The following is a 22,175-nucleotide window of genomic DNA, read 5'->3' as shown; positions in this document are numbered from 1 at the left end:
GCGACTGGTGTGCAAGACATGAACGTTTCTACAGGTTCTGGCCGCATATTCTGACAATGCCGTTTTAATCTGATGCGGCGGGGAGGAAATTCAAAGGTTCCGACAACTACTGTCGACTTGCAGAAATTCATTTCGACGGGGGAAAGGGGAGCGCAGCAGATAAAAAGGGTCATGAATTATTAATTTTGGAGAGGACGGCGTTCATTATAAATTGATGAAACTCAAAACGAGACCTGCACCACTGGGAAATGCAAACATGCACATTATTAATATGGCGATCAATGTGACCCAAAATCATGCAACACATGCGGTGTCCACGTTTGACCCGAAATTAATTTGACATCACCAATGCTCCGACAGACAGACGATCGATTCAGCTCGGTCGCACGACAAGTTTGGGCAGAGAAACGAGCGAAACCACAACCCACCATAAGAACGATTATTTTTTCATTTACGAGAAAGATCACAAAATGAATCGTCTTGTCGGCGAAAAATATATGCATCTTCTAAATACGTAGCTTAAATTTGTATTTTGGGACAGTCTGCCTGAAGTTTTTATTGAAATAATATCAAAAATATTCTGGCCGCCTAATTTGGCACGATGCCAAAATCGGCAGACGACAGCGCTGGGGTGCAACCCCGGTTGGTGCACGCGAGTTCGCAAACACACTTGAGGACATTTCGTGACGTATTCACATCATTTTCGGAACAAGTACCACTGTGACTTAAAACTGAAAAAAACCGCAATCTTTGAACTTTTTAAAAGTTTTTTTTTTTTGCAAACACTTATTTTTTTGACAGGGCACACCTAGTCGCACAAAAATGTCGACAGAGCTGTCTGCAATTTCCCCCTCCCCCGCAAGCACCACATATCTGCACTATGTCGAATAGTGGTAGTTGGGGTAGACCACTGCCGATCCATTTAATATACACATCCCCCTTCATCCGAACAGCTGTCCCATTTTTTAGAGTGATACATCGTTCCCATAAATTAGCTATCTTAAAATCGCTAAATTAATATGAATAAATTTTTTGTGTGGTAGATCACAGCCCCATACTTTTGCAACTAGGAGATTTTGTAGTCCCTCAGGTTACAGATCTTGTTGGAGTTTGGCGCAGTAATTTGTGTTTGAAATGCGCAGGTCAAGGTAATGGCGACAATCACCCTGATCATAATCATATAAAAAGTCCCGAAATCGCTGTCGTAACAGTTTACTATAAAACGCCCACGCCTGCCCTTTTTATCATAATTTAGCAAAAAGATCGGCATATTTGTCAAACTTGAAGCTTGTGCGGTGATAATTGTCAAGTTAGAAATGTGGCGAGGCATAGCCAACTCGACCTCCCGGGTCACTTTTTGAGGCCACTTCAATGGCGATGCCAGCAATGCAAATTTTCAAATAGAGGATTTCCACAGAATTATGATCATTGTTCCACTAGTTTTGATTTTTATAAATCAATGCCAAAAAGTTCGTAAAATATTTGTTTGAAAACTAATATTTTTCCCCGCAGCTTCTGAACAGCATCTATGGAAAGGACACATTTGTCCTGCAATTGTCTAGAACATTTCTAAGGCTGTTTCCATGGATACCAGGTTTTGAAAAATTCCAACATGATGCAGTTGTGCTTTCAAGCATGGCAGCCATTTTGAATAACAAAAGTATGGCCAGATTTCTGTACAATGATTTTCACACAACCCAACATGGCATGTAAAATTAGTTAGAAAGTTTCTTCATAGCTTAGACTTTTCTCATATTTTATCATATTGCCTTTGTAATTACCATTAAATTCAGGTAAAAAGAAATTTAAAAATGCTTTTGAAATGTTTCAATAAGCCACCAGAGTTCAAGGTCAGGTCTCTCAATTCACTCTGTGACCAAAATAAAAAAACTAAAAAAACTGCTTATAGTGGTACAATGAAAGCTCTATACACATATACGAGTGCGATGGTTACAACAAATCAGTAATCTTTTCTGTTAGCATGGTAACATGTTACTGTTCAGTCACATGCTAACAAGCTCATGAGGCAGCAATAGACCGCTTCTTGGTGAATCTACTTGGAAAAATGCGATAAATTTTCTTTCAACAAGAAAAGCTATGATGGTTTTGGCATGAACAGCTCAAAACTTCAATTAGACACAATAATATATTGACAATTATCTCTGAGAACAGGCAAATGAAATGTTTTCATCCTACCCCTCTTCCCCCCCCCCCAAAAAAAAACCCGCCAAAACATGTTCCTTTTTTCAGCACAGAGTACACAGAAAGCTGGAGAGAAATGGGAACTATACAGGACTAAAGCAGATCATTCTAATTAAGGTGCTCATTGCCTCCAAACTGAAAGCTGGAAACTTTTGCTCAAGCTTTCCTAAAGTAAACTTTAGACCACTCTTTCGAAATCTGTTGCTGTGTTAATTTTGGTACCTGAGAAACAGACTGCCAAACATTTACCAACATCTGAAATTCAAAATGGCTGCTCTCCCAAAGTTAATAATTGCGTTGGTTGTTGGGGGGAGTAAAGTATTTATTTTCTCAAATACAATACAGTAGAAAACTTCAGTTGCTCTGCAAGTATCAAAAAGGAGTCCACATAAACAGCAGATGAGGAAAGCACAGCAAAAATGTGAGAGTGAATTTCAGTCCACTAAGGGGCATTCTGTCCACCTACTTCAAACGTACTTGCCAGACAGCAGTGGTCAACTGACCACTCTGGAAGGAGGCAACTATGACAGAAGCTCATAAACATACTTCAGGATAAAAGAAAATATGGAGTTTGAAATATCATCACAATTTTAAAACCAGTGGCATTTATTGTAGTTATAGCGTTTCACCACTGTTGACAATGATGTCATCCATCACTTTCTACAAGTGCAAACATTCTCCCTTAATTTTTCCCGCCAAAAGTTTAGTGCAACATTTCACCAATTTTTATGAACTTGTCTGTACTTTTTTGATAATTTTGGAGCAGATGGACATCACATTTCATTAGCTGTAGGTTTTTATCAAAGTTTGGCAAAAATTTGAAAAAAATTTACTGGGGTATGTTTTATAAAAGTCACAAAAATTTACTCTGCCTGCCAAACACCAATACCTCTTCATTAAGAAAGGTAAGTCACATGTAACACAGTTTCTATTTTAATAAAAAATAACTAATACTATTTGAAGTTTTTTGACATCAAACTTTTTTATTCAAGCTGCTCTTTTTGACTTTATTACACACAAACAAAATTTGATCAATATACACCAGAGACTGAATATTATTACGCTGATAAAAAATGACTGGTGAAAAAAACGGTGTTTGATAATGTGCCATTATTTTGTGTTCAAATCCATTCTTGATCTCAGTGTTTCTGTAGATAAGGTTCAATCATTTTCACAGTAGCTGCAATATCAGGGCCGATAAATTACAACGGCTGTTTTGACAAATGTGAAAATAAATTGAAAGCACCTTCGGGTAAAACTTTTTATAAATCAACTCGGGTAATTTTATCCCCGGGATCATTCAACCGTTGATCCAACCACTTACGGCATTTGCGCATCCATAATGAGTAATAACACTTTCACAAAGTCCAATTTAACTTTGACAGCTTGGTCTGTCATAGCCGATTGGCAGTTGCTATGGGGATGGGCAGATATTGACTGGGTCGTCTCTGTAAGAATAAGTAGATATTGCCTCTGTCAATGCTATGGGAGTTAACAGCTATTGCCCAAGCTGTTGCTATGGGAACCAGGTTATACCACCTCAGTTTTTGAAATGACAGTTTCAAGGTACTGCCTTGGTCATTTCTATCAGAGTTAACAGAATATTGCCTTAGCTCTAACCATTGAAGTTGGTAGATATTGCCCCAGTTTTTGCTTTAGGAGTTATCACATATTGCCTTAGCTCTTGCTATGGGAGTTAACAGATATTGCCTCGCCTGTTGCTATGGGAGGTAACAGATATTGCCTTTGTTGTCGCTATGGGAGTACAGAGATATTGCCCTACTTGTTGCTATGAGGGTTATCAGATAATGCCTTGGTTATTGCCATGGGAGCTTGCAGATATTGCCCATACCTGTGTGTTTGTTTACTGTTTCCTCCACTGATCAGATGTTTAAGACCAAAAAGTAGCTTCCTGGTATATTCCAAATTTTGTACTGTCAGGAATTTTCAGATCATTGATATTAGAACCCTTTTACCTGTATGACCATTATTTCATTAATTAATTCATTAATTAATCAATTTGCAGTTTTTGAGGTTCCTTCTCCTTAAATTTAGATAGTTATAACTTGAATGAAAATCATGTCTGACAGCTTGTTAAAATAAAATCACTGTCCGAAGGGCTACCTGCAGAGCAGTGTTTATAATCTCCCTGAAAACATAAATATAGTCGCAAATCATTCCCATTTCGTCCATATTATTCAAATTGTACACCATGCTGTACGTTTGTGGATTAACTCCTCCAATCATGACAGGTTACAAAATGCCAGGCCAGGTCACGAAGCAACCAATCACAACTCTGCAAATTAATATATGGAAGAAAAAAATGCTATGAGACTCTCTGAGATGGAGTAAATTATTTTAGCCATGGCACATCAGTTGCCATAGCAATCAATATTTTGAATACCTGGAAAGGTTTCAGATTTAGTGGTAAACAAATGAAGTTACAAAGTTAGATTTTTTCTTATGAATAACAAATTAAACTTCAATTTGCGATTAAAAACACTTCAAGGAATTTGCTCAAGTATATAAGAGAGCAACAAAATAATTCACTCGTTCCTTTTTAAATCTTTTGAAAGTGAAAATAAAAAAGTTCAAGTTATGTTTGAATTTTACCGAGATGTTTTTTCGATGCTTGTTTTGTAATTTTTTTACCAAGCATCTCTAATTATTATCATACCAGTCATGTGATTAAGAAAAGTAAATATATTATATATATATATATATATATATATATATATATATATATATATATATGAATGAACAGAGACACACTTGCCATATGTGGTAAAGATATTTAAATGTATCAGGTCAAGGGTAAAAGGTCAAAGGTGAGATGCATTTTACACATTTCACATTAGTATTAGGAACTTTTTCAGTAGCATGTTCTCCAGTACACCCCTATTGTTGTTTACAGTGAACAGGATCTTCACTTGGCTTTTTTTCAAACTTGGTTTGGTGCAATTACGGGACAGAGGAGAAGAGTTGTTGAACAGGGGAGGTTGATCCAATTCAATTACGGTACAAATAATATTCAAGCTGCAAATTTTCTGCAATTTTTCTTCTTTCATTACGTTTTCTCTTTTCATTATCACCCATCTGCACAAGTCAGTATTTACCTAACTGTAATGATCGATTAAACATCAACTTTGAACGGCGAATTCTTGGTAAAGTGTTTATCAAACTCGGGTCAAAACTTTCAAAGACAGCCAACCTGTGCAAGAAACAAGCGTGTACTGTTGAAAAAATGGATTTCACCGGTGCGCGAAACTGTTCAATACGCCTTGTAATTGGCATTCATGGCTAACTGATCAATAAAATTTGCCATGGCCATTCTCCTTAAAGTTGAAATCTCACTTCAATTGGCACATCGTAATAAAACACTTTTCAGTCGGAGCCGACTTCTAGGAAGGGTATTACGGGAATTAGAGAATTAAAGTGAATGTAAGTCACAGATTTCACACATTACTCTTGTGGGTATAGATAACCTTCAAGCTGAAAGCTACTTCAAAGAACCTCTTTTCAATTCTTCAGTAAATCACATAAATACTCTCTCTTAACATCACTTCAGATTTCTTCTCGGTGCTTAACAGTTTATCTCTGCAAGATCATTGTGTACAGTCAGAGTCTCAAGTTTCTCCCTTCTCTCCGCACGACAAATTCTACACTTTTAATTTGTCTTGGGCAATCACATAATGCTGTCCTCTAAAACTGGTATTCAAAAAGGGTATCAGACATTCAGTTTGACTATTTTCACAAATCAGTGCGCCAAGACAGGCCAGGGTGGGCAGTTCTTGATCATCAGCAGGTGGGAAGATTTTGTTTGTTAGCTCAGTGAGCAACTCTGAAAAAGTCCAGTAAGTAAACGTGTGGGTAAGATAAATTTTGGCTGTTTGTTGGGGTAAATCATGAGGGGGAGATGGCGGTGGGGAGCTTTGTAAGAGGGAGAGAGCCATGCAAATTAAAGTTCCTTCTGGGGGATAGTAGGTAGAGTGGATAGCTACTGGGCAGGAGGGGAAAAATTTTTTCATGTTGAGGGAAGGACAGGTGCAAAGAGTTGTCACTTTTCCCTCCCAACTTTAACCCCTGTCCCGCTAAGTTTAAATGTCATTATCAGGTCAAGTTGGTTAAAACCAGTGAGACATAGCATGTCCAGTATGTTGCATTTCAAGAAAGTTTTGTACATTTGACAGCCTAAGAAAACGAAGATACTGTAAACATGTTTTTGACTGACTAACCTTTCTGTAACATATCATGCTAAGCAGGTGCAAATATGTGTAGGTTTTGCTCAATATCATTATTTTTACTGACGTGGCAAATGGGGAAAGGCACAGACAGGGCAGGATAACAGTCAATATCCTTTGAAATGACTTGGAATGCGTACAGATAAACACACACTCTTGATAACAATTTTGCAAAAAAAAAAGCTGGTTAGCTGCCCATGATTTATGAGTGTTGATCATCATTATGGAAAAAATAACAAACACCATCATACTTTTTTAACACTGCGTTGGTTGCATGGTGACAGGTGGAAAGAACTATAAGGTCAGTGGGTGTTTACAGTAATTTCCTGCTTTATAACCAGATCAAGACATCAGAAAACTGATATCATATGCATTGTTGTCATAATGGTTGCAGTAATAGAAGGCTATGACATCTAAGCGATCTTGTCCAGAGATAACACAGTAACCACGGCACTCTGGGAAATCCATATTTCAATAATTTAATCACAGACACTGAAAAAATGCTGTCCGAATAAGGTTGATATGTTTTCAATAAACGTTAATTTTCAACTGGTACATGACCATAGATATGACATTCTTGCAACCTTTTTTTCCCCCAAATTCTAATAATTTTTGCTGCAGCAAATTGAGGAAATCAGCCCCTTCAAAAATTTGACAGGATTCACGAATGTGAATCACAAAGTGGTTTTCCCAAAATATCGCATTGCCTAAGATCATTATGTGAGAAGACCATATCTGTTACAGTACTAAAAGAGTACACTTCGATAAAATTAGAATATTTTACCAATTACTGCTCAGAGTTTAAGCCTATTTTTGGTGAAAATTATAAAGGATGTACGCACGGCAGTTTTGTAACTTGAATCAAAATAGTTTCTTCAAACCCAATCGTAAAAATTTTTTTGGACAGATAACTATTCACAGCATCAAAGAAATTTGTTCTTGTTGGCTTAATCATGTAGTTAACCACCTGACACTCTATGAAGATGATATTTTAATGTAATGCAAAAATTGAGAGTCATTTATCATGCATAGTTTGTATTTTGGTATTCATTTTTTTTTTCTGCTTCTGGACATTAAACTACGCATGGCACTATTTTATCATGTGGTCCATAGATTCAACGTTGTTTTCTTTTCAAATTATAAGAGGAAAATTGATGAGTTTTGGAAAATCATTTTAATCAGGCTAGGGGAACTATGGGCGGAAGGATAAACACCCCAATGGGCAAAGATGTGAAGGACCCCCTAGCTGATACCGTAACTGCAAAGTCAATGGAAATCTTGTATGAAACATCTGTTGAAGGTTTCTTGTAAATTTTATGTGTCATTAATTGTCTTAAAAAAGTAAATCACTTGTTTAAGGGTTAAATTTACCTGTCACCCTAGCTTTTTCTGCTACCTTAAAGAAATCATATCAAATCGTGTCAAAATCCTAAACAAATTATCATTGATTCCTAAGTCTTTGAAAGTTGAGAGGTCACAAAAAGCCAGAATTTGTTGTGAACTGTTATGTATTCAAAAATGTGATGCGCATATTGGTAAACAGGTGATGCCTGTTGCAATGCATGGAGTGCTCACTCTTTTCAAAATATCTGACGTCACTTCTTGTCACTGCCATGAGGCAAATATATCTCTCACTCTCTGATTTAACTGCTTCAGGGTTTTTCTACTTTTTTGTTGCCTTATCGTTGTATCTTTTCAGAGTCTCCCTAGTACGCTGATAACTAATCTTGAAAACTTTAATGGTGGTCTCATACGACACTACATAATGACTTTGAAAATGGAGAGACCGTCCAATCTTCAGAGATTCTGTTGCTATCGTAAAATTTCACTTCTGCAAGATGTCACTGACCTTGTGAACCCTATACAGGGATAGATCCAGACAGGTCACAGGTCATAATGGGGTTTGGGTTCAAAGGGAAGACCCTCCACACATCATGGCCATGGGGCATAGAGGTAGCAACCAATTGCTGTTTTTCATTTTGTAAATTTGCATGCTTTACAAAGTGGGTACAATACAGATTTTCAGGCTTGGCAATTTAACCTGTTCATCCCCAATGCCCTATAAACAGGTCCACAAACACAACTGATAACAATGGGTTTGGGACAAACCATGGTGGTGAAAGGGTTAAAAAAGTTGGTGGTATAAGAAATGAAAAATGCTGCGAAACCTGACAAAGAAAACATGAAGACCAACCTGATGATGCTGTTTGACGTCTGAAGTACATCTGAAGAATCTCTTCTCAGTTGACGTTGAAAACCATCACAGATAAAAAGTGAAGATTTGACATTTCGAACGAAGACCATCCAAATCACTTGAAAGAAGAAAAAAATTCATCCACTGTGGTAACCATGGCGACGTCACAGCAACAGGAAGCCTACGATGACAGGGCATTCACCGTCGCACTAAGCACATACCTGCAGTATGAAAAAGATCAAACTCTAGTTGCCACGGTAATTCGCAAGCATGCTTAAGAATCCAGCCGCCTCTTTTGTTCACTTCTCTCGGATATGAAAGATGCATTAATATTGCAGAACCTTCTGAAATAAAAACGAGAGGGGGAAAAAACAGCACAACCTCATGTTGCATCCCACTGTCTTTTCTCTCGGGGAAAAAACTAAATTACCCATAGCTGTCTCCCGTGGCTTATATGTAGCTAATCTTTCCAACTGTCTGTATCATCAGTATTGAGATCCGAAATTAATTACTTAACGGTAGCCTCCAGTACTTAATAATAGCACATCAATACAATTATGGCAGGCACATCTCTCAGCATGTGTTAATTCGGGCTATTCACATCCCGAGCCGGATTAATATAGCTCTGTTAGCCACATGTGTCAGGGTTTTTATATGCAAATTATGTATCATTGACTTCTCGCGCTCCTTTATTCGTTTAAATGATCTTGATTTTCTTTTGGCCGATTCTGTTACAATGTTGAGATTGTGTGGCGTGTGCAGAAAACAGAACTCCCCACGTGCATTCACTTTGTGATGAAAACGCTATAAAATTGAACCAAAGAAAGCAAAACTTGAGAATATTGTACAGTCATGCAGTGCTTCTTATTTGAAAATTATTTTTTTGTCAAGACAGTGAACATGAGCCTTTTTTGACTGCTTTATTTTTCAACGCTTTTATTCTGCAATGACAAACTACCGTACGGTATCATTACTTTCCGCTCTCTGAATCAAGAAATAATATTCAGAACTCAGCTTGCAAACACAATCCCTTATCTTTATTTGATTTTTTATTACTATTGATGGCGAGTCAATTTTATGTCAGCATCAAAAAATATTCCTTTCACGGCTGATTTAACCCTTACAAATGAAATTCAACGTTCATATTTTCACAACCATACCTACAGCCTACATTTGCCATCTACATTTGCTGCGACTGAAACGATAATTACCAAATATTATTTGAAACACCCATGAGAGCGGTAATTTGTTATTTTTTTTGGTAAACACCGGTAGATTTGTCATTCATTTTTCATCGTCTAATCCAAATTATTAAAGTATCGCATGGATCAAATTTGGAACCAATTTTATTTATTGTTTACAGAAGAAACAACATGGTTCAGATATGCATGACATATTCTGCATTTTTTGTTAATTTCTAGGTTTTTATGGATGATCAGTTTAGTTTTGTTGGTGGAAAAAAAACCCATATGGATAGTGGGACAAATATGAAGCGTTGTAGCACTACAGGAAAGAACAATATGAACAGTTAGTTAACATGTAAACTTGCAAAATTCTGTTGGTTGAAAAGTGATATTTCAAATTTGAAACTTCAAAAACAGTCAAACTGAATTTTTTTTGAACAAAAGTGAAATTTAGAGTAGTCAAAATTTTATGAACGAATTATAAGATGGAATTCTGTCAAAATTTATAGAAAATAGCAACTAATTAAATTACCTATCTATAAAGGAAATCATTAACTAAGACAAGTTAGTTCTATAAATTTATACAGGTTTTACAGACAAATTACAACCTGAGATGACCCTTATACACAGTTAGCATTCTTTCACGATGATTTCAGGATTATTCCGGGTTCTAAATGGATTAATATTTATCCATGAGCCCGTATATTCTGGTTTAAAATTACAACAGCAAATAAAGGTAAATATTATCACTGTGAATATTCCATGAAGTTTAGTGATAGATGATATTTGTGAAAGTTAAGGCAATATAAATACAATGAAACGTCTTTGAAAACAGTGTAATTGAATGAAGAGGTAGGGGTTACGGCAAGGAGGGGGGGGAGGGGTCTTTACTTGACAAGTCAGCCAAGAAGTGACAAAATTTGATGATGTTATTGTGTAAATATCATATTAGGAAAAAAAAGAGGGACACAACATGTAATTTGATTATTTTTCTTTTTCAAGCTTTTTGCTCTTTGCACCAGTTTGTTCCTTGTGGTGCTACTGGGAGTCTTTTGAAATATTGCATTTACCCCAGTACATAAATACCGTTTTAGCGATACGCATGCAAATAATTTGTTTGCTAAATTCACTTGAACAACATGTAACATGTGTATACACAATTGGAATGGAGATAAGTGGGTCACTCTTCATAACATTGCAATTAAACACTATCCTAGGGGGTCTGTTTCTATATAATTTGTACTAAAGCGATGATAGTTGTGGCTTTCGACTATGGCGTCATTATTTTTGTAAAACAAGTCCATTTTCTTAGGCTTCTCCCAAATGTATGTTGAAATACAAAATATTATTAGCCTTGTCAACTCTAGCTATGACATCTGCAATGCATACTGTATTGAAACCCTCAACAACATGTTTTGTTCAGTGAAACATCAAAAGTTAAATTCATGCTTTTCACACTAAGGGTAAATGCATCTTGGGGGCAGATATTCAGACTTTCAAACTTTCATAATGCATTTTTGGTCATTTTAAAGCTCTTGGAGTAATTAAAAGTTCACTGGCTTAGTTTTTGTGAAAATCGAAAATTTAATTTTTCCCCACAGAGTTAACTCAGGAAGGGCGGCCATTTTGAATTTCAAATGTCAGTTAATATTGGGTAATTTGTTTCTACAGTACAAAATTCAGCGTGTCCACCCTTAATTTTATTATTTATTTCAAAAGGGAATGGTTTTATAGTTACCTTGCGACAAGTTTGTGCAAAAGTTGAGTCTTTTAATTTTGAAGCATGTACTACCTTAACACAAAAAATACATATTACAGCTGCAGCTACTGTCCTACGGAAAAACGTTGTATCTAAAAATAAGTATTCGAGTCTGGGAAGAGAATAAGCATACAGGGAAACTCTTATTTCAACTGAGTAATGAAAAAAGTTTAGCAAATTTTTATCTCATTACACTATATCTTTTTCAGACATTCAAACGACAACATTTAGACACTAACTGCATAAATCCTCTGTAAGGCAGCAGACAGGAAAATCAAACATTTGTTCTAAACGACCATCGCTGCTGGTTTTGCAAATTTAAGCCGTTTTTCAGAATTTCACAAGAGTAGTCATAAATACCACTGTATTACATGTTTTCTCATCGCTTCGAGTGATCAACATAATGTTGCTTCACGATACAATTGTTAGAAACAATTATAAATATAGTTTCTGTTACATGATTTATGCTTTTAGTGACCGGATATTTTAATGTCATGATATTATTGGGAAATTTAAAGATCCATTAGCTGTAACTTTGGTAATTTTTTAAATTTTGTTTGTTCTGTGTATCATCTGCAGTTTATGGTTTGAATCCCTGAACCATGGAGAAATTTCTAATATTTAGCTCATAAATATACCTTATATGCGTATAATCTGCATTTTATTGTTTAAATTTTGTATTCAGGTCCGGACTAGAATACATTTATCAACAATAACAATGGTCATTTCACATACACAGGCTGTGTTGGCAAGCAGGACATCGGGCATTGGTCATGATGATTGGATTATAGTAAAATTCTGTAGTTGATACAATGATACAGAGCAGTGAAAAATTAGTCAAAAGTTACAGCTAATGTCCCTTTAATGGCCAGTACAAGTAAAGCAAAATTTTAGAGATCCACCATCACAGCAAAGTATTTGTATCATGTTGAATTAATAACACTTCTCAATTTAAAACTTTAATCTTTTTTGTCTTCAGTCATTTGAGACAATGATTAAGATTAATGACTAAAATGCTGCAAATTGCATCATATTTGAATTTGGAAAACATGAGTATTTGTAAGACCACATTAGGACACCATGTAAATAACCAGAGAATTTTCCATCGCTATTACATCATCTCTCAACAGTTCCTTTTTCCTTCTTTTTTTTTTAAATTTTCACAGCATTTTGTATTTTTAGTAGTAATCCGTCTTCATGTTTGAACAAAAAAGATAAGAAGGGATTGCAAAAAAATATATTTTGTGATAAGCTAACAAAATGGCATCACATTAAGAAATGTTATCGATGGCATTCATGGCAATCTCTGGTTATTTACATGGTGTCCTAATGTGGTCTTACAAATACTCATGTTTTCCAAATCACATAGTTGGATTCAAAATTCCTGGCAAAATCATTGGAATTATATCTGATCTGCAATATTATAAAAAAAATTAAAAAACCCACTATTTTTATCACTCAGTTAATTATCATGCCTAGTTCGTAAATAACTTACCAATTAAATATACCAGTATCGTTAGAGTGCTGACAAGTTTTTTCGATGGTATGCTTATTCTATTTTAAAATTTCCATTCAATCAAAAAACAACATTCTATAAAGGGATAAAGTCCATCATAGTGAAAATGCGCTTTCAATTTTCTCTTTTGTGAACGATTTTTAAAATTTTTTTTTTAAACTCCGATAAGCATAATTTCCTTGATTGCATGTATTCAATTTTACAAATCACGACTCGAAATTGAACGCAACAAGCTATTGTTATCTGATCTCAACGGAGAACCCAGCAGTGCCCTATATTTTTCGATCAAAATATCATCATTACAGATAAACATTTCCGTAAATAGGTGTTTTGAGAGACAAAAAAATTAGCCCCGTGGAGCCCGTCTTATCAATGGATAATATTCCGAATTCGTTGCAACAGTGCGAGGGGAGAAATAGAAATATTGGTAATGTCACTCTCTCCGACGCTGATGGCGTAACACATCCCGGAGCTGGAGCAACCGGATGAGGCTATTGCCCGCTAAGGAATTCACCTCAACATTGTACAAATCATGTCTGTATGTAATTATATCAGATTCATCACATTTAATATTTGAATAACTACAGCGATAGCAAATACAGCAAATATGCCCCCCTAGTTCAATCGTATTTCTCGGATTCCTGTCTCAATCTATTAGCCGGTGCTCGATTTGTGCAAGTCGGTTGGATGAGAGCTGCCGCAACGTCCATCTGCAATGACACCATCAGTGACCGAAACATGAAAAAAGAACGATGTGTTATCAAGACAGTATTAATTTTACAATGTTCTGACAGTTGTAATGTTATTTTCAATCCATCATATAATAGCTTTCAGTACGCTATGGATGGGTTAGATACAAAATCCTTACAACATGTGTACAAATACTGTTTCTTTGAATTAATTCTAGAAAAAAAGGAAAGGTCACAGATGCATTTAAATGTTTGTTTATGCTGTTGCTTTAAGTGTTCAGTATACACTGAAAGAAAATAAAACACAAAAAAAAATTTAACTGCAGGCAAAATATTTTTATTCCAATGTTCATGTTTCATTTTGCTTACTGGTAGACCAGTGCAATGCTTTTAGTCAAAAGGATATTTATAGATTAAATTTTTTGACCAATTTGACAATTCCATTCACAGCGACAATATCATAGACTTAAGTATCTGAATGACGAAATCTATAAGGGGAGTATTTTTTTGGAAATTTCATCTTATTTCAACTAAAAAATTTACATTTTAGCCGAAAGTCACATCAAATGTTAATTTTCCATGGAAACCCTCTCGCTGTGGATTTCATTCATTCCGGGCTTTGGATCCCCCCCAGGGTCAGAAACCTGATGAAAAGCATTGGAGATGGAATCGCTAATGATCTGCCTTTGTCGGAAGATCACTTGTCAGTCAGGAGAGCATGTGCTCGAGGTCAAAGGTCAAGAAACTGAATGCACTTAACCGGGGAATTCTATCGCACTGCTAAGGACCAACACTGAGAAACCTAAACCATTATGAATTTTTTTTTTCATGTTTTTTTTTTCAAATTTGCCCACGGGTAACAAAATAATAATGCCATGCCTACATCAGTAGTGTATTCATTTTCCGCTATTTCCGTTGACTATCTGGTCGCAACTCATCAGTGAGTTTCCATGAGATGGGCTTCACCTTAAGGGTAGGCCTGATACAATCATCTGTGCAGGTTTTTGCCCAGGTTAAGTATTTAATTAAAATGTAACCCCCTTAAATTTCACCTTTGCATGGGTTTCACAAACATTTTCCTACCGCTTGTTTTTCACCACCACAAAAAATTCTTGCTTGTACCTCGGCAAAAGTTCCAACACAAAACTACAAATCATACGTAAGACAATTTTTTAAAGATTTTTATCTGTCTCATCTCCATGAAATAATCATGTTTTGTAAACAAAACGATTTTTTTTCAAGATGTGATCAAAAGTTAATTCATGAGCTAACATCGTGAAATCTTCAATCTGTATAACATGAAACTTTCTTTGATATTTTTGAGATATTTATCCATCGTACCTGACCAGAAAAAAGAATAAACTTTAGTCCTGTATATGAAAAAAAGTAGTGAACTCATGATTTTATCTGAAAACCCAAAATCTACAAGCCATTAATGTCACGCATATTTTTTACTACATACAGTAAAGACCACATACCACATTTGACACTTTACAGAGAAAACGCCCATCCAAGTGTAACTTTCCAAAGCGTCAGAACGTATTGGGAAAAGTTATAAAAGTGGAATTTTGAAAAACATCTGTTTCTTTTGAAACAATATTTTGCAATTAATGAAGGCATTTCAAAACAATATGCCTGAACTGGTTCACACCGGGGAATTCTACAGCCATGAATTTTTATGAGTCTAGAATTAAAATATTGTCCCTCTGGTAAGCGTACCTGCATCTGTATTCACTGTTGTTGTTCGTCCATTCTCATTTTACGTTCCTAATTTTACCCATGTGTCATTCTGTGAATGGATTTACACACATACACACTCGGTTTAACGTCCGCCTGTAAAAGTACAAAAAAGGGTTAATTTTGGAAACGCACACACGCACACACCCTGCATCTATGAACAGCCCTCAAACTGAAACCATTCAATATGTTACTATACAAAAGCAAACAGGAAGCAATGTGTTCAGACTTGTTTGCTCCGGGTTTTGCAAATTTACACATGTTCGGCATAAAACACTTTTTCCCACATATATTGAAGATTCTTATATGATGACTGTCTACTCTTTGATTTTTTTTTTAAGTCTTGATATTATTTTTAACCCGCATCTAAAAATTCCATGTTTGATCTGTACCAAAATCTCTTAATCATCCTTTTCAATCTGAACCGACACCCATTATCTCAACCAAATCTTTCAACTCAACATTTCACCCCATTTTCAGCCATCCCGTCTATTTAATCACATTTCCATTTTCCCCCCTTACTCAATCCGTTGCCTCCATCTCAAAATTCCATCTCTCGCTTAATGTCTACACCCATCCTCTCAATAACAACCTATTGGGTAAAAAAAGCCATCACCTCCATCTCAACCCATTTATAAACCAAACCATCTCCTTCTCAACCCTTTCAATAGACCCATCACTGCCATCTTAACCCATTCAGTAAACCCATCACCTCCATCTCAACCCATTTAGTAAACCAAACCATCTCCATCTCAACCCTTTCAATAGACCCATCACTGCCATCTTAACCCATTTAGTAAAACCCATCACCTCCATCTCAACCCATTTAGTAAACCAAACCATCTCCTTCTCAACCCTTTCAATAGACCCATCACTGCTATCTTAACCCATTCAGGAAACCCATCACCTCCATCTCAACCTATTTAGTAAACCAAATCATCTCCATCTCAACCCTTTCAATAGACCCATCACTGCCATCTTAACCCATTTAGTAAAACCATCACATCCATATTAACCCATTTAGTAAACCAAACCATCTCCTTCTCAACCCTTTCAATAGACCCATCACTGTCATCTTAACCCATTCAGGAAACCATCACCTCCATCTCAACCTATTTAGTAAACCAAACCATCTCCATCTCAACCCTTTCAATAGACCCATCACTGCTATCTTAACCCATTCAGGAAAACCCATCACCTCCTATTAACCCATTTAGTAAACCAAACCATCTCCTTCTCAACCCTTTCAATAGACCCATCACTGCCATCTTAACCCATTCAGGAAACCCATCACCTCCATCTCAACCTATTTAGTAAACCAAACCATCTCCATCTCAACCCTTTCAATAGACCCATCACTGCCATCTCAACCCATTTAGGAAAACCCATCACCTCCATCTCTACCAATTTAAAGAACTACTTGTCTCCATCTCAATCTATTACTATTATATGTATATTCCTATCCCTTCCAATAGCTCATGCTTACCATCACCACCCATCCCAACCTATCTCCATGCATTCCATTCTTCCCGTCTCAACCCATCCACCCATCCCCTATATCTCAACCCATCTCCACCCATTAAAATCCTATCTGGCCATTATTTGTTTTTCTATCTATCCAAATCTAGACACATACCAAACCAACTGTGATCCATAATTCCCTCCCTTAACCTCCTTCAAACCATGACTACCTATTTCAACCAAATGGCCACTCCAAATTATCTTCTCAACTCATTCAAACCCTATTTCAACCCATGATTCCCATCCTTTCTAAACTAATCCTTCCCATCCCCATTACCATAACTTACCCAAGCTGGCCAGCTCCATCCTAATCCTACTTCTCTTTAACCCATTTTAACCCTTTCACCACCATGGTTGTCCCAAACCCATTGTTATCAATGGTGAGTGTGGACCTGTTTACAGGGAATTGGGGGTGAACAGGTTAGAAACCAAATAATTGTGCCCCTATGCCCATCCTCAAGAACCAAGCACTACCAGTCACCTTTAGAAACCTTTTATCAATGGACTCTCTCATTGTACCCACCATGACCTATTTCAACTTATTCCTAAGACCAAACAGATTCCCGGCATCCTTGACCTAATGGCATTCCCTGAATCCATCATTTGATGCTCTGTCTTTCCTTCACTTATCCCTTCCCAAGTCTACCTTCCCGGCATATCTCAATCCTACATTGTACCTCAACTACGGTTTTATACAGTCCAACCTGTTTGTCCTCGCCATTCGCAACCTCTTACAACTCCTACCTTCCCTCCAGAACTCAGAGCTGTTCTACCAAACAAATCGTAAATGTTTTGAAAATTACCAATCCATTAGATTGATCCCTGTGCCTCTTGGCATTAAACCCCAATCAAATTTCACTTTTTAAATGAACAGTGGCTGTAACTGAATTTGACAATATTTTAAACATTTCTGTTCTTGACAATATGTATGTTCATGTCTCCTTCTCCATAAAATATGGTGAAATACAAAGTGTTAGTCTTACAAACACACTGCGTTGCGTTTAAAATGCAGATTTTTCTTGTTGTAGTATGTGAAATCTTTATACACACAAAAATTCAGTTATAACACATATATTTGACATTAATACACATGCACAGATGGTGCAGATTTTAAACACATGGTATTTCTACACAGGGAGTACAACAAGAAACACTCTATTTGGTTTGTGGTTTATACTCGGCGGTAAAAACAAAGTAAAACTGAGGGAGACGAGATGCAAAACAAACAATTCTGGTGGTGAAAAATTTGTTGTACACCCCTGCAATGCAAATGGAATAGCCAGCAGAATCACATTGTCGGTCACAAATATATTACTTTTGTTTTTGCTTGAGATAAATATGTAATGGAAGATTTATAAAAACAAGATTGGATGCCAAGAGGTAATTTGACATAAATATGTTTTTATTTGTCAGAAAAGATATAAGTGGATACAACCATTGATAGCTGGTATTCAATGGGGACTGGTAAAAGTTGTAAAAATAATCCGGGAGATATGAATCAAAAAAGAGCTCACAGATTTTAGTATAATGCAATATTCTTCAAATAACCTACGCTTAAGCCCAGATTTATTGAGACAGATTTTGTGCCATAAAAAGTCAACGAAACATGATAGGTGTAAATATATCACGGTAATCAAGTTAAGGGGTCCTGTTGTCAAAAGGGAAAAAGGTGGAAAATGTTGAGTTCATTTACATCGTTAAAACAATTGTCATAGGTTCAGAGTGTAGCTTTGGAGAATATACCAACTTTTTATACTTATTGCGGGTAATAAATTTAATAAATGAAAATTGCTGAGTGAAAATTTGGGTAAGTACTCTGTTTCTCATCAATATCGCCATTGTTTGATGAAATTTGAAACCAACAGGGGTTAGGGGGTCTTGTTAGATTTCATTTGGAGCCCCCGCACGGTGCCTTCCAAATTATCACGAGGAGCGCAATCAATCAGCAGCGCTCATAACAGGCACTGCAGCACGCGGGCTTCCTTTTGAAACTGGCGCCATATTGCATTTATGTGACCTGTTGCCTTGGCAACGTCACAGATGCAGACAGATAGGTGCTGATAGGAGATTAGGGGGAACAATACGGAGTATACTACGACGACACATATTGAAAGGGATAAAGCTGGAGAGCTGTAACAGGGTGCTCTACATGTTTTTTGATAATGTTCCGCTGATTTCTACATCACCGATATTAAAAATTCCCCAACCACGACACTCCCTTGCCCAGGAAGTTTCATGTCCAACGTCTAAACCAATTACTCCAAACTTGAAGATCGGATCCAAGCTTTGAAACATCAGTCCTGCAGTACAAGAAATTTGAACTTACATCTTGGTAACTGCAAAATCTCCCAAACAAACTGTTTTTTGAGTTTTGACCTAAAATGAGGATTATTCCAAAGTCCATAAATAATCATTGCTGTGTCAACATTTATCTACGCCTTCATATTTCATTCTTTCAATTCGATTTGAGCTGGGGTTTTTTCCTAACATTTTTTTTTATTTTCTTGTTTCTTTTTCCACCAAAAAGCAAAATGATCAAGCTAATTTTTTCCACTCAAACAGTCAGAGCGCACGCTTGATTTTAAATCTGATAACAGCAACCATGGAAACAAGAATGTACCTGTGACATGTTTTTTATCTCGAAGTTAGTGAGGACTGGAGAAAATTCTGCACTGCAGCAAACGTCGTTTTTTTTTAACAAAGACGGAATGACAGAGGAATCAATTGAAATGTTACTGAAAAGCTATGCGTACTCTAAGCACAATCAGACAACTACAGACTCAATAAAGTTCAGTTCAATGAAGTTTTAGATTTGAAATGTCATGATGCAATGACATTTAAAGTTCTATGTTGACTTATGGAGTTTGGAAAGGGCATTGCTGGGGAAGATGGTATGGACAGATCAACATGTACGGGTGTGTTGATGGTTGGATGGTTGGGTGGGATGAATAGCTCAATGATAGGGGCATGTACCCGGTAGTTTATCATAGGGTGGTAGATGGATTGACAGATAGATAGGCTAGGGACAAAGCTGACACAGGATGGAAGGACTAGAGTGTTGAGTAGAGTGGTTTGTCTTGAATGGCGGGTAGGATGGCTGGATGGACTGGTCATGTTAGGTGGATGGATGGATGGATGGATGGAGGGTGGGTGAGTGGATGGATGGATGGATGGATGGATGACGTATCCACAGATGGATGGATGGACGGATGGATGATGAATCCATGGGTGGATGGATGGAAGGATGGATGGATGAGTGGATGGGTGGGTGGATGGATGACATATCCATGGATGGATGGCTGGCTTGGTGTAGGTGGCGTGACTTTCTGTCGTGGAAAGGGTGGATGAGTAAGCTAGTATGCGCAGAAGGATAGCGTGGGGGACAGAGTAAACAGGTATGGAATGAATGGGAGGGTGGGTTATTTGGATTTGTGCAGATGAATGGCTGCGTAGACTAAGTTGAAAGGTCAACAGTGGTTGAGGAGGCAAGACGAATCATTGGGTCAGCTGACAGCTTTGATTGATGGATGGATGGATGGACGAGTGTGGACAGCTACATGGTTGGAAAAGTAGGTTGATCGGTGGATTGATTGATTAAAGGTTTGTTTTGATGGGTTTAGCGTATGGATGGACTGATGATGGCTGACAGGTTAATCGGCAGAATGGCGTTGGCAACACTTGTTTTCAGAACACGTTGATTGATGAAATGTCAGACAGGGAGGGAATTGCAGTTTGAACACATGTAGCGGCAAGTTTTCAATCAATCACCAGACACTTAGCATAACAATCAAACTCACATCCCTTGAATCACATTACGCATCCAGAATCAGTTTCTCATCCTCACCAGCCTGTGCGGGGAAAAAATCTCAAGTTTAGAAAAACACACGCAACATACTGTGTACCACTTGGCATGCAGTAATCCAACATATAAATATGAAAAATTTCAACACTGCGAAAAAAAAATCTATGAAAACTGCCCACACCCATTTATATTTATCACAAGTACAAACACCATCTCATACAAGCACTCTGTTATGAAGTCAGCCGGAAATATCTTTGAGAATGTGCACAGTATTAAAACAAATTTTCTCCGGTTTCCCTCGAGCAGATTTTCATTGAGTGCTTCCTATCCTATCCCAATGCTGGCCCATTGACATTTATTCCGGGTTTTATTTCATCACTTCCAGGGAAAATGTTGGGATCAACATGATCAACATCTTTACTATCAATCTGGAAATGCTGTCCTTGGATTTTTTTGTTTACTTAGTGTCTGCAAAGTGGAATGGCAGTAACCCAGTTACTATGGCGACAATTACTTTCAAGAACCTGCTCATAACATTACAATGCAATAAAATTTATGAACAAAAATGGTTCACGACCAGAAATTCCTTAATACATCGGCAACATTTATACAAGAAGAAAAACATGAATTTGGGCTCAGGTTTCTTAAAAGTGATAATTGACAATTTTAAAGAACATTTTGTCTAGAAATACACAAATATTCAAATAGCCCAGAGTTTTGAATTTCATACATTATAATGCTAAGTCATATTGGACCAGTATAATTTCTGTATAAATATAAGGTTTGATCTGTTGGCTATGAAATGTCGGAAAAAATATATCTCAGTGAAATATGAACAATGAGGCTGGAGGATTAATTTGGATTGCTCTAAAAAGATTTTCAAAATCATAAAATTTGTATAAAATGTAAAAGGATGCATGGTTATTGAAGCTGAAGTTGATCACGGAGTTTCAAAATTTGCCTGCTGGTGGTTGCATAATTCAAGATTGTATTAGATCAACTGTGATGTAAAAAATACTTGCATGTGAATGCAACCAAAAGTTGAACTTTTCAACAGCATTGTCTAACCACGTAAAGTTATTCACACTGCAGTTATGAGCTTATATCGTCAATACTGAAAGGGGAGAAGGGTGTTATTATGATACAAGATGAAGGTGATGGGTCAAGGTGTGGGGAGGAGAGGGTGGAGCTGGGGGGATTAATGATGGTAGATAAAGTGAGTACAGAAGAGAAAGAGAAGGGTTGTTTACATGACTGACGAAATAGGGGAGCTCAATGGTGGTCACAAAAACTGCTGTCGGCTGAATATTTTCATATTATAATTATCAGA

General features: G+C 36.8%; 1 long non-coding RNA gene across 1 annotated transcript in view; it reads right to left on the bottom strand.

The window, feature by feature from the left end:
• Positions 1–12,778: 12,778 nt before the first annotated feature.
• Positions 12,779–22,175, bottom strand: part of LOC139133436 (uncharacterized) — a 53,631-nt gene continuing 44,234 nt past the window's right edge. The window contains exons 4-5 of the long non-coding RNA XR_011552590.1: positions 15,505–15,618; positions 12,779–13,806 (exon numbers count right to left, since the gene is read on the bottom strand). This is a non-coding gene — a long non-coding RNA (uncharacterized lncRNA). The remainder of the gene's footprint in view (positions 13,807–15,504; positions 15,619–22,175) is intronic.

The sequence above is a fragment of the Ptychodera flava genome, chromosome 5, assembly GCF_041260155.1.
Source record: "Ptychodera flava strain L36383 chromosome 5, AS_Pfla_20210202, whole genome shotgun sequence".
Classification (NCBI taxonomy): Eukaryota; Metazoa; Hemichordata; class Enteropneusta; family Ptychoderidae; genus Ptychodera; species Ptychodera flava.
The sequence above is the reverse complement of the archived record's forward strand: the minus strand, read 5'-3'. Positions and strand labels throughout refer to the sequence as shown.